At 44.1% G+C, this 17754-nt stretch overlaps 1 protein-coding gene across 1 annotated transcript in view; it reads left to right on the forward strand.

Annotated features, from left to right (window-relative positions):
• TMEM72 (transmembrane protein 72) overlaps window positions 1–17754 on the forward strand; it is a 139243-nt gene that overhangs the window by 57289 nt on the left and 64200 nt on the right. The window lies entirely within an intron of this gene.

The raw sequence follows: 17754 nt of genomic DNA on the forward strand, positions 1-17754 counted from the left end.
GGGCAGGGAGTTCCAGAGGATGGGTGACACCCTGGAGAAGTCCTGGAGGCGGGCATGTGAGGAGGAGACCAGGGAACTAGAGAGAAGGAGGTCTTGTGAGGAGCGGAGTGTGCGTGCTGGGCGGTACTTGGATATTAGGTCAGTGATGTAGTTCGGGGCAGTATGGTGGACAGCTTTGTACGTCAGAGTTAGGATTTTGAATTTGATCCGTTGCGCAATCGGAAGCCAGTGGAGGGATTGGCAGAGGGGGGTGGCGGAGACAGAGCGGTTGGAAAGGTGAATGAGTCTGGCAGCCGTATTCAGGATCAACTGAAGCGGGGATAGCCAGCGGCGAGGCAGGCCAGTGAGGAGGGAGTTGCAGTAGTCGAGTCGTGATATGATGAGGGAGTGGATGAGCTGTTTAGTGGTTTCTGGAGTTAGGAACGTGCGTATTTTGGCGATGTTGCGGAGGTGAAGTCTGCACGAGTTTGTTAAAGATTGGACTTGGGGTTGAAAGGATAGGTTGGAGTCCAGAATGACACCAAGTACTCTGGCCTGCAGGGCGGGTTTGATGGTAGCGTTGTTGGATGTGACGGAGAAGTCAATGGGGGGTGGTGTCCGGGCTGGGGGGAAGACAAGAAACTCGGTTTTGGAGAGGTTCAATTTAAGGAAGTGGAGCGACATCCAGTCTGATATGTCGCTCAGTAGGTGTGTGATTCAGGCTGAGACCAAGGAGGTGAGGTGGGGGGTTGAGAGATAGATTTGTGTGTCGTCGGCATAGAGGTGGTAGTTGAAGCCGTGAGAGTGTATGAGTTGGCCAAGGGAGGAGGTATAGATGGAGAAGAGAAGGGGCCCGAGGACAGAGCCTTGAGGGACCCCAACAGAGAGGGGGAGTGAGGGGGAGGTGGTAGCATTATAGGTAACGCTGAAGGAGCGTTGTGACAGGTAGGATGAGAGCCAGGAGAGAGCAGAACCTCTGAGGCCGAGGGAGTGTAGTTTTTTGAGGAGGGGGTGGTCGACTGTGTCGAAGGCCGCAGAGAGGTCAAGGAGTAGGAGCACTGAATAGTGGCCATTAGCTTTGGTGGTTAGCAGGTCGTTGGAGAGTTTGAGTAAGGCAGTTTCAGTGGAGTGTAGGGGACGGAAGCCGGACTGTAGGGGATCGAGGAGGTTGTTGTCGTTGAGGTGAGAGCATAGGCGGGTGTAGACTAGGCACTCGAGGAGTTTAGATGTAAATGGGAGCAGGGAGATGGGTCTGAGGTTGTTCGGGTCATTAGGGTCCAGGGAGGACTTTTTAAGTATGGGGGTGATGTGTGCATGTTTCAGAGGGGAGGGGAAAGTGCCGGAGGAGAGGGAGAGATTAAAGATGTGGGTGAGGGAGCGTAGGATGGAGGGGGAAGGAGGTCGTAGGAGTTGTGAGGGGAAAGGGTTGAGGGGGCAGGTGGTGAGGCGGGCATCAGAGAGGATCTTGGAGACTTCCTCGATGGTAGTAAGGTCAAAGGTGCGGAGTGTTGGGGGAGCTTCAGTATGAGGAATGTAGGGTGGGGTGGAAGAGGAGGTCAGAGCAGTGGTGGGGCCGTGGGAGAGGGGTGATGAGGGGGTAGCTGAGTGAGGGTGAAGGGGGTTGGAGAGAGTTTGAGCAGCGACGAAGTCCCTGCGGGTTATGTCGAGGGGAAGGGGGGATAAGGGGGTAGCTGTGTGAGAGGGGAAGGGTTGAGAGGGCGTGTGAGTTGCGGCAATGTCCTTGCGAATTGTGTCAATCTTGTTTTTGAAGTGATTGGCAATCTCAAGGGCAGTGAGTGAGGTGCTGGGTGGAGGTGGGGGTGGCGAGAGTAGAGAGTTGAAGGTGGAGAAGAGTCGGCGAGGATTGGAGGAGAGGGCCTTGATGAGGGTCAAGAAGTAGGCCTGTTTGGCAGCATGGAGGGAGGAGGTGTAGGTGTGGAAGGCAGATTTGTAGCGGGTGAAGGCTTGTTGGGATTTGGTTTTGTGCCATAGTCGCTCCAGGGCACGACTGTGTCGTTTGAGGGTTTTGGTGTGATCAGTCTGCCAGGGCTGGAGTGGTCGGGGTCTGATGTTGCGTGTGGTTAAAGGCGCTAGTGAGTCAAGGGCTGTTGAGAGCGCGTTGTTGTAGGCGGTCATAGCCAAGTCGGGGCAGGACAGGGGGAGGATGCGGTCGTGGAGTTGATCAGCTGCAGAGTGGAGGGAGGCAGGGTTAAGGTTGCGGAGGTTACGGCTGGTAGTAGTGTGACATTTGGAGGGGTAGGCATTGGAGGACGAGGAGATAGAGAAGGTGATCAGGTTGTGGTCAGAGAGAGGGAAGGGGGTGTTAGTGAGGTTGTGGGGAGCGCAGCGGTTGGAGAAGACGAGATCAAGGATATTCCCGTCGGAGTGGGTGGTGGATTGTATGCACTGTGCAAGTGTAAAGGAGGAGGTTAAGTGGAGGAGACGGGCTGTGTCCGGGTTGTCGAGGTTGACAGGGATGTTGAAATCCCCAAGGATGATGGTGGGTAGCTCAGAGGAGAGGAAGAAGGGTAGCCAGGAGGAGAAGTCATCCAGGAAGCGGGGTATGGATCCAGGAGGCCGGTATATCACAGCAATCTTCAGGGGGGTTGGGGAGAATAGTCGGACGCAGTGGGCCTCGAAGGAGGAGAAGGATAGGGAGGGGGGGTTAGGGAGGACTCGGAAGGTGCTCTGCGGTGACAGGAGCAGACCAACCCCACCACCTTTACGACCGTTGGGCCTGGGTGAGTGGGTCCAGGTGAGACCTCCGTAGGAGAGTGCAGCAGGGGAGGTAGAGTCAGTGGGCTGGATCCAGGTTTCAGTGATCGCTAGGAGGTTGAGGGAGCGGGAAACAAAGAGGTCGTGGATGGCGGTAAGCTTGTTGCACACCGATCGGGCGTTCAGGAGTGCACATGAAAATGGGGGGGGGGAGATTTTAGGGAGCAGGGGGACAGAGACTAAGTTGCGGGGGTTGCAGCGGAACGTGGAGGCGGGAGGGTGTTGTGCGGGTGAGGGAGGTGGTGGAGGGCCAGGATTCGGGGAGATGTCCCCCGCGGTTATGAGGAAGAGAAGGGTGAGAAAGGTGGCATGGGAGCGGGATGTGCAGGAGCGTGAGAAACTACTAGTGGAGGTGTTGGGGTCAGTGGGAGAGTGGAGTAATAGGAGGAGGTGGTGGGTGCCGTAGAGGGGCGAAGAAAGCAGTGAGGACACAATATACAATTGTTTGGGAGGAGCAGAGGGATATAGTGAATGGATTTTGGGAACGGAGGAGAGGAAAATGAGAAGGAGGAGTGGAAGAGGCATTTTGGGGAGGTGATGAGAGCAATAGTAGGGAGATGATAGCAATGAGGGGGAGATGTACAAGTTCTGGGGTGGAGCAGAGGGGTAAAGAAATGAGATTTGGGAACAGAGGATAGTAATGTGATAAGGAGAAGAGGGGTGTTTTATATAAAGGTACACGGAGTGGGTCTCAGGCATGTAAGAGAGGTTTCCCAGGGTGCTTGCTTGCAGTATGTCCAGCGTGCAGTAGGGTTTCTTGCTGTTGTGTCTTCCTGCTGCTTATGTTCTCCTGCTTAAGTTCAACTGCTGTGTTTAACTGCTTCGCACTCGTTCTAAGCCGCACTCAATCAGAAGCAGCACCCCCATCAGAGACTGTGCCCCCCATCAGAGATCTCCCCCATGAGCTGATCTAAATTTATAGGGAGATGCTCAAATGAGCATTCAACTCCGCCCCAATTAGAAGCTGATAAGGATCACATGAATAATGGGGATGTTTCTCAGGAAACAGACAACAATCGTAAAACGGGTGCAGCTAAAGGTGAGGGCTGGTCAACATATACACAAATATATATACACCATTTGTTCTGAATATAGCAGGAGTCAATGCGTTTTTGAGTTAAGAGTGGAGGTAGGAGAAAGGTGCATTTACCCAGGAGGAAGGCAGCAGGAGTCCATGCGTTTTTGAGTTAAGAGTGGAGGTAGGAGAAAGGTGCATTTACCTGTGAAAGTAATATGGTTCACATATATGTGAACCATATTAACAACCTAGGACTGGTCTTAGCTGGCCAGCTACAGTAGGCGCAACAAGCGTAACAGCAGCGGGAGCGACTACCGGAGTGATAACCGGCCTAATAGCACCAGGAGTAAGGTGCGCGGTGCTTGCAAGCAGAGTTTGCAACGCCTGAGCGAACTGATCCAACAGGAGATCCTGTTGATCCAGTCTGGCGACCAACATTGGAAGCGAAGGCGTACCTGCACCGTCAGGATTCATGGCACTTGTGTAATGTCAGGGCAGGGCTGTAGCACGGACAGGTAGGCCTAGTGGCAGGGTAACGCACTGACTGACGACAACCACCACCAACAGACCGAAGTCCCTCAGGGCGCGGAGTCTAAGTCCCAGGCTGCCCTTCACCAGGGCCCCTGATGGTGGGGATGGACTTGACGCAGCCAGGAACCAGGTCGCAGCCCCCGAGACACCCTGGCTGCAGTAATGGCCGCCGCCAATGGCGTGTAACTGGTAAGAATGACAATAGCGTAGTCAGGCAGGCCGGGTCGACAACAACGGGACAGAACAGTAGACAGAGATTCACAGGTCACGGGCCGGGTTCAGCAATGGAAGGTCAGATCGAAGGAAAACACAGAGAATGGTCTAGTCACAAGCCGAGTCAGATACCAGAAGAGTCACGAGAATATACACAGAGCTGTAGCAAGACAAAAACACAAGACACAAGTGCAAAGAGCATGTGCTGATCACAGGCTTATATGTACTCAGCCACACCCCTCTGGGGGATGGACCTCAGAGACCTGAAGGCATAAAAGATTCCCACCATGCTCAGCAGAAATCCAAGATGGATGCCAGCACATGGAGTAACATAACCTCTGGGAAAAGGTAGGACCTTGACAGCTAACCGATCTACAACCGCAATGTGACATGCGTAACAATGCCACACCCAGCTGCACCCTGCACAACGATTTTCCAGCTAATGGATATCGATCGATGTGCCAGCAGCCTGAATCGATTGTTACTGGGTCAGGTTAATTACGCAATTAACCCCTTCACACTGCCACCACCTCCTTTTTGATCAGAGAAAGAGGAAACTCGGTGTTCAGCTATAACACCATGATGGTTGATATAATCGACTGCATAACCTAGTCATAATACAGGCCTGTTATACAGAGGGTTAAAACAAACAGTAGCGTCTCTTTAAAGGCAGGGATTCGTAAATTAAAATTATATTTTTAATGAATAATAATATTTAGTGCTGCGCTCCCGTGCTAAATTAATTATATAAAAAAACTTGCAACAGTGATTATCAGTTCATAATCAAACTATATACTCAAAAACATATTAAAATAACAAAAACAATATAATATAATAGCCTTGATGCAAACAATTTCTGTGTTAAATGAACAGTCCTCTTGATAAATCCAAAAACTAGTGTCACCAAATGGGGAAAAACACTGATGAATATTAATATATATTGCGCTCACCTCCAATTTTTGCCTAATATATAAATAGGCAAAAAACACTTTTTGTCCTGACAGGACAGATGAAAACTACTCCTGCTCCAGATCTCTCACTCAGCTGGTTGCACGTTGTTGTATGCTAATGATCCATCTGGTGTCTCTCCACAATGCTGCTTAATAAGATGGATATGGAAGGATTCCTCACTCTCACCTCCAGGGGTCTATTTGTCTATATATCCCCTCCAGAACTCCACATAATGGTATCAAAAAGAAAACGAGAAATAGGTACTTAAAGACGTAGAAGCATAGGTTGGTTGGGTTGCTCCCCAGTCTGTCTTATACAGCCAACTGGTTCCAGGAAGGCTATATGAAGACTATACGAAGGGTTTCACTAACTTATTAACTATGTATACATAAACCAATCTTCAAAAGTATTATTTTACTGAAAGAGTAGTTGGTGCTTGAACTAGACTAAAGCCTAGTACACACTATGAAAAAAATCGGACAGCCGATCCTCCAATTTTCCACGAAACTGCAAAGCATGATGTAGTCGGAATGGTAATGACTTGTAAGAAAATTCTTGGCCAACAAAGGCAAACCTAGCTACATATTCGCACAATAGAACAGGAACTGTAGGTTTTTCTATGTTTCTGATCATGCGTGTTTTTTTCTGTTTGATTATTTCTAGAGATGAGCGAATCGAACTTGGCGAAGTGGAATTCGTTTCGAATATTAGGAAAAATTTGATTCGCGCCGAATCCGAAAATTAGCAAACTTCGGATGCACGAATCGAATTTTCCCCGATCGCCCGATTTTCATCCCTTCTACAGCTGGCAAAAAGTGTCCCTGCAGAGAGCTCTGCTATTTCTGACAGTTCTCTGACAGTTCCTTCACATTTACAGCGGTTGAAACATTGTATCTATTTGTTTCCATTTAGGATACAGATGTTTTTATTCGGAAACAAATAGATACAATGTTTCAACCGCTGTAAATGTGAAGGAACTGTCAGAGAACTGTCAGAAATAGCGGAGCTCTCTGCAGATACACTTTTGCTGGAATGGAATTCTTCTTATTTTCATCCTACTTCTTCTTCTTCTTCTTCATCCTCATCCTCATCCTCTTCTTCTTCTTCTTCTTCTTCTTCATCCTCATCCTCTTCTTCTTCTTCTTCTTCATCCTCATCCTCTTCTTCTTCTTCTTCTTCTTCTTCATCCGCATCCTCTTCTTCATCCTCATCCTCTTCTTCTTCATCCTCATCCTCTTCTTCTTCTTCATCCTCATCCTCCTCTTCTTCTTCTTCTTCTTCTACTTCATCATCCTCATCCTCTTCTTCTTCTTCTTCTTCTTCCTCACCATCATCCTCTTCTTCTTCTTCTTCATCCTCATCCTCTTCTTCATCCTCTTCTTCTTCTTCTTCTTCTTCTTCTTCTTCTTCTTCTTCTTCCTCATCCTCTTCTTCTTCTTCTTCCTCTTCTTCTTCTTCTTCTTCTTCTTCATCCTCATCCTCTTCTTCTTCTTCTTCTTCTTCTTCATCCTCATCCTCTTCTTCTTCTTCTTCTTCTTCTTCTTCTTCATCCTCTTCTTCTTCTTCTTCTTCATCCCCATCCTCTTCTTCTTCTTCTTCATCCTCATCCTCTTCTTCTTCTTCTTCATCCTCTTCTTCTTCTTCTTCTTCTTCTTCTTCCTCATCTTCTTCTTCTTCATCATCCTCATCCTCTTCTTCTTCTTCTTCTTCATCCTCATCCTCTTCTTCTTCTTCTTCTTCATCCGCATCCTCTTCTTCATCCTCATCCTCTTCTTCTTCTTCTTCTTCTTCATCCTCATCCTCCTCTTCTTCTTCTTCTTCTTCTTCTTCTACTTCATCATCCTCATCCTCTTCTTCTTCTTCTTCTTCTTCCTCACCATCATCCTCTTCTTCTTCTTCTTCATCCTCATCCTCTTCTTCATCCTCATCCTCTTCTTCTTCTTCTTCTTCTTCTTCTTCTTCTTCTTCCTCATCCTCTTCTTCTTCTTCTTCTTCTTCTTCTTCTTCCTCTTCTTCTTCTTCTTCTTTTTCTTCATCCTCATCCTCTTCTTCTTCTTCTTCATCCTCATCCTCTTCTTCTTCTTCTTCTTCATCCTCTTCTTCTTCTTCTTCTTCTTCTTCCTCATCTTCTTCTTCTTCTTCATCCTCATCCTCTTCTTCTTCTTCTTCTTCATCCTCATCCTCTTCTTCTTCTTCTTCTTCTTCTTCCTCATCCTCTTCTTCTTCTTCTTCATCCTCATCCTCTTCTTCTTCTTCTTCTTCTTCCTCATCTTCTTCTTCTTCTTCTTCATCCTCATCCTCTTCTTCTTCTTCCTCACCATCATCCTCTTCTTCTTCTTCTTCTTCTTCTTCTTCCTCATCTTCTTCTTCTTCTTCCTCATCTTCTTCTTCTTCTCCCTCATCCTCTTCTTCTTCTTCTTCATCCTCATCCTCTTCTTCTTCTTCTTCTTCTTCTTCCTCATCCTCCTCTTCTTCTTCTTCTTCTTCTTCTTCATCCTCATCCTCTTCTTCTTCTTCATCCTCATCTTCTTCTTCTTCATCCTCATCCTCTTATTCTTCTTCATCCTCATCCTCTTCTTCTTCTTCTTCACCCTCATCTTCTTCTTCTTCTTCATCCTCATCTTCTTCTTCTTCTTCTTCATCCTCTTCTTCTTCTTCTTTTTATTCTTCTTCATCCTCATCCACTTCTTCTTCTTCCTCATCCTCTTCTTCTTCTTCATCATCCTCATCCTCATCCTCTTCTTCTTCTTCTTTTTCATCCTCATCCTCATCCTCTTCTTCTTCTTCTTCTTCTTCTTCTTCTTCTTCTTCTTCTTCATCCTCTTCTTCTTCTTCATCCTCATCCTCTTCTTCTTCTTCATCCTCATCATCTTCTTCTTCTTCATCCTCATCCTCTTCTTCTTCATCCTCATCCTCTTCTTCTTCATCCTCATCCTCTTCTTCTTCTTCTTCTTCTTCTTCTTCATCCTCTTCTTCTTCTTCATCATCATCCTCGTCTTCATCCTCATCCTCTTCTTCTTCTTCTTCTTCTTCTTCCTCCTCATCCTCATCCTCTTCTTCTTCATCCTCATCCTCTTCTTCTTCTTCTTCTTCTTCATCCTCATCTTCTTCTTCTTCTTCTTCATCCTCATCTTCTTCTTCTTCTTCTTCTTCATCCTCATCTTCTTCTTCTTCTTCTTCTTCATCCTCATCTTCTTCTTCTTCTTCTTCTTCATCCTCATCTTCTTCTTCTTCTTCTTCTTCTTCTTCTTCTTCATCCTCATCCTCCTCTTCTTCTTCTTCATCCTCATCCTCTTCTTCTTCTTCTTCTTCTTCTTCTTCTTCATCCTCATCCTCTTCTTCTTCTTCTTCTTCTTCTTCTTCCTCATCCTCATCCTCTTCTTCTTCTTCCTCATCCTCATCCTCTTCTTCTTCTTCTTCATCCTCATCCTCATCCTCTTCTTCTTCATCCTCATCTTCTTCTTCATCCTCATCCTCTTCTTCTTCTTCTTCTTCTTCTTCTTCATCATCCTCATCCTCTTCTTCTTCAATTGAAGCTGCTTCTGCTCTGCCACTCTGCCATTGGACTCTTGATAGTCGTCTCCACACACTGCTGCTGGGGGGACTTTTTAACATAGGCCTCTGTATGGCCTTCAATTTAAGCTGCTTACGCTTCGCCACTCTGCCATGGGCCCCTGTACCACCTCCTCATGCTGCTGCCAGGTCCAGAGTGTGTCATGGGTCCCTGTACGGCCTCCCATTGCTGCTGTCTCCATCGCCACACTCTGCCATGTGCCACTTTCAGGTCTCCTCACACTGCTGGTGGGTTCCATTTTGTCATAGGGTGCTGTATGGCCTCCCATTGCTGCTGCCTCCACCGCCACACTGTGGCTCCACACTCTGGTTTTGGCCCCGTGACTGCCCAAATGAGTGAAGTGTGCGGTGATTCTAAGATCTGCATGTCATACTGACTGACAGTATTATTTCTCTTCCCCAGCAGACTCCAAGGGCATTTAAATTAAAGGTACAGTGTTCTGCACTAATATAAAGGCTCTCTGAAGCCTAGAAACCCTTTTAATAAGTTAAATTCGCAGCGAATAAATTCGCATCAAATCGAATTTATTCCGCAAATTCGGCGAATCAGCCGAATCGAATTTTTGAATAATTCACTCATCTCTAATTATTTCCATATGATTGCTGTACACATTAAATGGAAATCAGCCATTGAGTTCATATACAATAAAGATTTTCTAGCTTGTACCTGCGGTTTTTGTTGTCTGAAAAGTCAGTCAGCTGTCGAAAGCACTATACCAACGATCAGATAATCAGCCAATTGTTTCTCGTATGAAATGTTATACAGTATAGAAGATAAATAAATTAATTAATTGATTAATAGGGTTTACATACACTTTAAAGATCCTAGTATCTACCACAGTCACCAATCCATGATTACAGTAAAGGGGAAGGGCTAAATTATTTAAACCCTAAAATGATTTAAAGGGCTGAGCTTAATTTTGTTGGGTGAAGCTCACAAACTGCAAACCAGGAGGAAAGATAACTACTAGTCTAACATTTGGACCATCAGGCATCATTTGTCCACTTACTACTTTTGAATGTGTTTAACCTTATGTTATTGGTCAAATCTGTAAACCTTTTATTTCAAGGTATGTCATAAAAACTGAAGCCACATGTTCATTTCTTCTTTCACCCTCAGTATTTCAAGTGTGTTTTCACTGTGTTGAAGAAAAAAATTGTTTCCTCTACACTGAAAAGGGAAATCTGCCAAAAAGAAAGGAATGAGCAAATATACTCCCTATAGGAGTTACTAGGTTTCTCAATGAGCCTTGCACACTTGACCCTCTTCTGAATGATTACTATTTTGGGCATACTATTTCAAATTTCAAAATGGTTACATTGCTTATGACAACATTTTAATGAAATAATATATGAATCCCTGATGATTTGCCAGCAATATAAAAATATGAATTTGTTGCTTTATAATGTCTTATGTTTCTTACCTTCAGTCAAAGAGTAATCAATATTCACAACAGCAGTTTCAAGCTAAAGAATATACTCTCAAACAAAGTTAAAGCTATAGCTGTGTGCGAAATGGCAGGTTTTAGCATTGATATAGATACATGAGATCCAAATATTATTTCTAACGTTTACAGCATTCTGCATCTTAACCTGTGGTGACTGAAAATCAGTTTGAAAGCAGGGAGATCCAGACTGCATCTACTTGCACATGAGAGATGCCTTTATGGACTGTAGTAACAATAATTTGCTATGCAATATTGAAAAGCAACATAACTACACTGCTAAAAAAATTAAAGGAACACTTTATAATCAGAGTATAGAATCAAGACAATGAAACTCCTGGGATATTAATCTGGTCAGTTAAGTCGCAGAATAATCCCTCTAAACAACATATCTTCTGAAAGGTTTGTGTTAATGAAATTAGATGCATTAGATGGGCAACAATGAGATGACCCCCACAGGTGGAGGCCACTGCCATTTTTTCCCTACTCATCTTTTCTGTTTTTCACTAGTTTTGCATTTGGCTAGGGTCAGTGACTCTACAGAGGTTGCACAGGTAGTCCAACTCCTCTAGGATGGCACATCAATATGTGCCATTGCCAGAAGGTTTGCTGTGTCTCCCAGCACAGTCTCAAGAGCCTGGAGGAGATTCCAGGAGACAGGCAGTTACTCTAGGAGAGCTGGCCAGGGCTGTAGAAGGTCCTTAACCCATCAGCAGGACCGGTATCTGCTCCTTTGTGCAAGGAGAAACAGCACTGCCAGAGCCCTACAAAATTACCTCCAGCAGGCCACTGGTGTGAATATCTCTGACCAAACAATCAGAAACAGACTTCAGGAGAGTGGCCTGAGGGCCTGACGTCCTCTAGTGAGCCCTGTGCTCACTGCCTGGCACCATAGAGCTCAATTGGCATTTGCCATTGAACACCAGAATTGGCAGGTCTGCCACTGGCACCCTGTGCTTTTCACAGATGAGAGCAAGTTCACCCTGAACACATGTGATAGGCATGAAAGGGTCTGCAGAAGCTGTGGAGAACGTTATGCTGCCTATAACATTGTTCAGCATGATCGTTTTGGTGGTGGGTCAGTGATGGTCTGGGGACACATATCCATGGAGGGACGCACAGACCTCTACAGGCTAGACAATGGCACCCTGACTGCTATTAAGTATTGGGATGAAATCCTTGGACTCATTGTCAAACCCTACGCTGGTGCAGTGGGTCCTGGATTCCTCCTGGTGCACGACAATGCCCGGCCTCATGTGGCAAGAGTATTCAGGCAGTTCCTGGAGGATGAAAGAATTGATACCATTGAATGGCCCCCCACTCACCTAACCTAAATCCAGTAGAACACCTCTGGTATATCATGTTTTGGTCCATCTTACGCCGTCAGGTTGCACCTCAGAATGACCAGGAATTCAGTGATCCCCTGGTCCAGATCTGGGTGGAAATACCCCAGGACACCATCCGTCATCTCATTAGGAGCATACCTGATGTTGTCAGGCATGCATACAAGCATGTGGGGGCCATAGAAACTACTGAATACCATTTTGAGTTGCTGTAATGACATTTCAGCAAAATGGACTAGTCTGCTAAATCATGTTTTCACTTTGATTTTTGGGGTGTCCTTGAATTCAGTCCTTTGTAGGTTGATCATTTTCATTTCCACCAAACAACGGGGCATCCTTACGTTCCTAACACAGTACCCAGTCTATATCAGTATGATATCAGTATGATGTGTTTTTTGAGCAGTGTAATATTAATGTATTGTTTGTTACAATTGAATGGCATGCCATGTACTATGGACCAATGTTGAGTTTTAGGTTGGTTTAAGAGATTTACCATGTTTTATTACACAGAAGGAAGAATATGACTCAGCAAAAACTCCCTTCTTAAAACTTTTCACCATTACACTAAAAGAAAATGGCAAAGCCCAGGGTATTGTCAAAAAAGCTAGAATTTCAAATGAGAAAAATCTTTATTGTACAGAAATAATTCAAAATAACACCTGTAGCTTTAAAAACTGCCAGCAAAAAAGACTACATACTTTATTGGCCCCTGCAGCCTCTCTAACTACCACTTCAATAATATTATAATTAATAATAAAAAATAATGGTCATATAGGGTATATTTATTCCTTGTTTGTATAGTCTCCGGATGTCCTCTTAACCATCACTGCTTTATACAGTACAATATGCTTGGCTTCCTGGCATATATTAGCCTGGTGCACACTATCAGTCTTTTTTTTTTCGTTTAACCCAGTGGGCTGAATGAAAAAAAAACCTGAAGAGCCAGGAAGGAGCACAGTGTACTAATTATCCAATGTTAGTACAGCGATTTCCCTGCTGAGCTATTGTGTTCTGAAAGCCAGAACACACCAGTCAGCGCTCCTAGCCATTGGCTCCAGCACTGATCGGATGCCGAACAGGAGCTAGTTTTCGAACATGCCAGTTTGACAGAAGCCAGACGTTCGGCCAGATTCTGTGAGACAGGCTGATGTACACATGGGCCGAATAATGCCCGGTTTCTGTAGTCAGCTCATGTATACAGAACTTTAGGCTGCATACATATCTGTTTAATGTTTATCGCTGCTTTGCATGCTCTTGGGTTCCATTAGCTACCAACCGCATATAGGTATGTGAAACAAACATGATATCACAATTCACTTTAAGTAATTGGTTATTGATATTTGGAAAATACATAAAAGGCAATTAGGAGTCAGCCTAATTTTTTGATCATGAAAAAGCATTTCTGCTTTCAGAAATTGATTATGAGGAAGAAAGCACCACTGCAGAGTGGGCCCTTGTGATGAGGAGGGGGCAGATAATGAGGTGGCAGGTCATTCATGGGTGCCACCGCTTGGAGAGGAACAAAGTTTTGAGAGAGAGAGGCCTTTATTAATGTATCTGCTGCCAACAGCACCATTGTGGTCTGCAGCATGAAGTTTATCAGCCGCAGTAAAAGTACCTACCATTTGGGTAAATACCAATGAAAATCTGCACCACAGGCAAAACCAAAAGAAACCAAAAATAAAGAAACACAAATGAGAGTGATTATGGCTGCTGCAATCTTCAAAATGTGTCTAACATTCACCTTAGTGAGCCCTATAAAGGTGTATATAGACTGCGCTGCCAAAAATGTGAATCAAAATTACCTAACAATTTGCCACATATTAAAATGCAAAAAAATGGAAAAAAAATATATAAATGGACAACACAAGAAATTACAAATAATGTCTAATGTATAAGTAAGTCCCATTCAAATAATAGTTGCTTGAAAGCCAAAAGATAGGTGAACAGGTGCTGGTGCTATTAGTAATAGAAAAAACAGGTGACCACTTCCAGGTGCTAGTTCACCCCACATGGATTCATACTCACTGCAATGGATAGACCTTCTATTACTAGATAGGTCTCATGGCACTATTTTTTGGTTGGACCCACTGTGTGTCTTGTCTCCAACTAGACCATTCACATTTACCAGGAATGCGATTTCTTTCAATGCAATACACCGCCATTCAAAAAAGTACCAGGGAAAAGGTTCATTGCACAAAGGAGACAATTTTATTAAATCATATAAACCTACCAATTACACCGTACTCACATGTATATTTGCCTAGGGACCGACACCAGGTACATATGGCTGCCACCGCCGCAAAATTAGAAGCTGGCTTGCGCTCCAGGGATGGGATGGGATGTATCAACTGGGAAACATTGCTTCAACTAGTTTCTTATGTAATTGGACGTCTTCAGGAAGCTAGTCTTTACCATTTTGGAAGCTGGATCTCTTTGTCAAGTTTTTATTGAAAGGCTGAGTAGTACAAACAGCTGATTGCCCGGGCAGGGGTGCCATACAATAAACCACCAATAAGGAGTGTAACAGGCGATAATAAAGGAAGCTGGATTTCTGCCTTGGCAAATTAACTCTTTGGGGACCAGATGTAAACTAGTCAGTATGCATCGCTGGATGTACCCTTATTGCTGCCATATAATCACTAAATATGGATCCCACACATTCACAGGTACAGTCTGTTACCATAAAATTAGACTAAAACATTTAGCAATAAGCAATAACTAGTCTTGGGCATCCACTTATTGTTTTGCAGTATACATAAACATGCCCTAACCTGTCTCAAAATGTACACTGCACCCTTGTGGGTGTCACTATTCAAACCCAAAACCCTGAAGAGACTGGAGCCTTAATCCAGCACCCTAGACCACTCAGTAATGCTACCTGCCAATATTTTAGAACACAGCTTTTGTCCAAAATTATTTGAAGGGGCAAGCACGAAAATTTTTCTTGTATAATACCAGATCGTACGATTTACATTTAATCAGTACAGTTTTCATTCGAAAATACAATACAAATACATGACATCACTTCCAATTTTTCTTTCTATCATACAAGAATTTCCGTAACTTTAGTAACCTCTTCACTTTCGATGAGACTAGCATGCCAAAAAAACTGGACAATCATTTGTCCAATATTTTCATCATGTGTATGGGGCGGTTGGCAATGGATTATGCAATTTTCTTTCCTTCAAATATCCCCCCGCTGCACTATTGTGTCCTGACAGCAGAAGGGTTCCCTGTAGTCACAATATAACGATCAGTGATCACACTGAATGGTTACCGTCAGGATGGTTATACTGAAGTCGGTTGATAGACCAACTTCAGTACAACCAGCCTACCCATAGATGGATCACAATTCAGCCAGTTTCTGCTGAACTAGCCAAATTTCGATCTATTTACAGTCGGCTTTATTGGCCTTTTTGACCAGTTGAAGTTCAGAGACAAGGCAGTGCATTTTGGTTACAAAAAAATTCAGTCTGACAAATTGCCGCATAAATCCACCAGGACTGCAAACCTTGAATACGTAGGGTTCGCCACAAACCCATGGTAGCGGTGAACCTGAACTTGATCCCTCATCATTAGAGGGCCACTGCAGTCCGTTTTTGTTACATTATGATATTTCTTTGGGTATGCAATATAATAGTCATTTAGATCAGCAATCATTTCCTCTCATCGGGCTGTCATCCACATTGTGGTTACACATACCCATAGTATTTGCAATAAATTACAGCCTCTCATAATTAAAAGCCAATTTGGGTTTGAAACGCTTCAGTTCATTTTACAGTACAATTTATAAATTCTGTCATAAAAGTGAAAATGTAAAGGGTGAATGACAAAGAATACATTACATGCATAAGACATAAAATAATTAGAGCGCACAAGGAAACATGTTAATCTCTCCAGGATTCTAACCTACTTAAGTTGATGAGAGGAAAAACAATATAATGTCATCATCGCTTCATTGTCTTTAGAGCTGGGCTGTTAATTGGAGAGTGATGAGAGAAATCTCATTAGCAAAGTGTGAATTGTTGAGTGCAATTTTTGCCTTGTAGTAGAATACATGTGAAGACAACTATAGTAATAAACTAAGGAACCTCCAGTTCTCATATTCTTAAGGAAGTTTTGTAAATGGACCAAATCTTAACCTCTGACAATTTTAAATATATATTTTATAGAAGTGTCAGAACTTGGACATTGTTAGTTGACAATCTGAATAAGGCTAGAGTAACTTATGCGTATCTTAGACACCTGGAGGAAACCTTCATGAAAGAGGTTATGTAGTCAGAACAAACATCATCTGGAGATACTTTAAAAATGAACTCTAGGCAGATATAAAATACACACATTAATGCAGCTCTGTATTCAATATCACATTAAGCCTGGGTTCACCCTTCTGCAGTGCGAATCACATGCGAATTCAGGAATCGGACGAATTTCAATACATATATGAGCAGGCTGGTTGTACTGTAGTCTGGTTGTACTGAAGTCAATCTATTGAACAATTTCAGTACAACAAACCTGTCAGGTTATTTTGGTACAATCACTGCCACTGGCTATAGCTGGCAGCAATGATTATTGTATTCTGATGGCGGGGATACCTCCCTCTGTCAGAGTACAATAGCGCAGTGTGAGGGTAGCACTCACATCCTCACACAGTTCCTATTCCCTTCCCATGCATTTAGCAGAATGACGAAGACAGCTTCCTGTTTAACTCTTTGCCCCTGCAGCCCCTACTTCCCAAAAAGCCTGGGAAAACCTTGCCAGCAGTGTTAACCCTTGCTGATCAGGACTTGCCAACTATGCAGGGCAACATGTCTAAACAGTACAATTAACCCACATTGAAATAGACGGTTTTACAAAGAAATGCAAAGTAATCAGACCCACAACAGCCAAAAACAATATAAGACAGTAAACCCCTTGGAAGTATCATTACAACCATTTTGCTATTTTTACACTTCTTTGCATCTCAGTGCTTATCTCCTCCAGCTTTTTGTAGGCACTTTCTGTCTATATACACTTGCTCCATCCCTGGCTACAGATCAATGTTCTGCATCAGCTTTTTAGTAGTGGCAATAATGGACCATGTCAGCACAATGTGTGGGCTTCTGTGACAGGAGGGCAATGCAGGATCAGAGTTAGGAGACAGTTGACTCCCATTTACAGGATGTGCCTGACTAAAGACATTCATGAAAGGATCACTAAGTATCTTTTATTGAAAGCTGTATGTTTGCAGAGACTGAATACCTTTTAAAGTGATAAAGCTTATGTAAAATGTTTGTGATTGGGATATAATCTACTTTAAAGAGACACTTTTACAGTGCCCAGTCAGAGCACAAGGACAGTGTACAGCCTACACTCCATCCCCCTATATCCACTTCTTCAGTGACCCCCTGCTGCTTCTTCCACTGTTGCATCTTGTTGAAAATATTTGGTGGTTCTGGGTATGGGGAAACATGTGATCACCCCCATAATGCAGTGCATGGGCCTGGAGGCCAATCACTAGGCTTGGGCATTGTCACATGTTGGGGGGGGGGTGATGCCACTGCTCCCTCTAGGCTCTGGCACCCCATCCAACACTGGATACTTTGGTCGCTGCAATGAAGTAAGTAATGGTAGGGGTCACTGTATAGGTGAATATCAGTGGGTCAGGGAATGAGTTTTACTGGAAGGACAAGGATGGTCATTGTGTGAAAGAATCAGCCTGTATCAAGAGGTAAATTTGTACATCAGATTACTATGCATGACAGCAGTGCCAGGAAAAGATCCCATGGCACCTGAGATGATAAGAGATAATGCCAACATGTGTCCCCCCAAGCTGAAATGGAGAAAACTTGCATATGCATGCATATAGTTGTTGGGCTGGTGCAGCATGCATAAAATATGGACCTACCTTTTAGTCCATGGAAAACCAAAGGGGAATGGGGAA

Source organism: Staurois parvus, unplaced genomic scaffold (genome assembly GCF_062004578.1).
Source record: "Staurois parvus isolate SC_StPar_1 unplaced genomic scaffold, SC_StPar_1.0 ptg000234l, whole genome shotgun sequence".
NCBI classification, from domain to species: Eukaryota; Metazoa; Chordata; class Amphibia; order Anura; family Ranidae; genus Staurois; species Staurois parvus.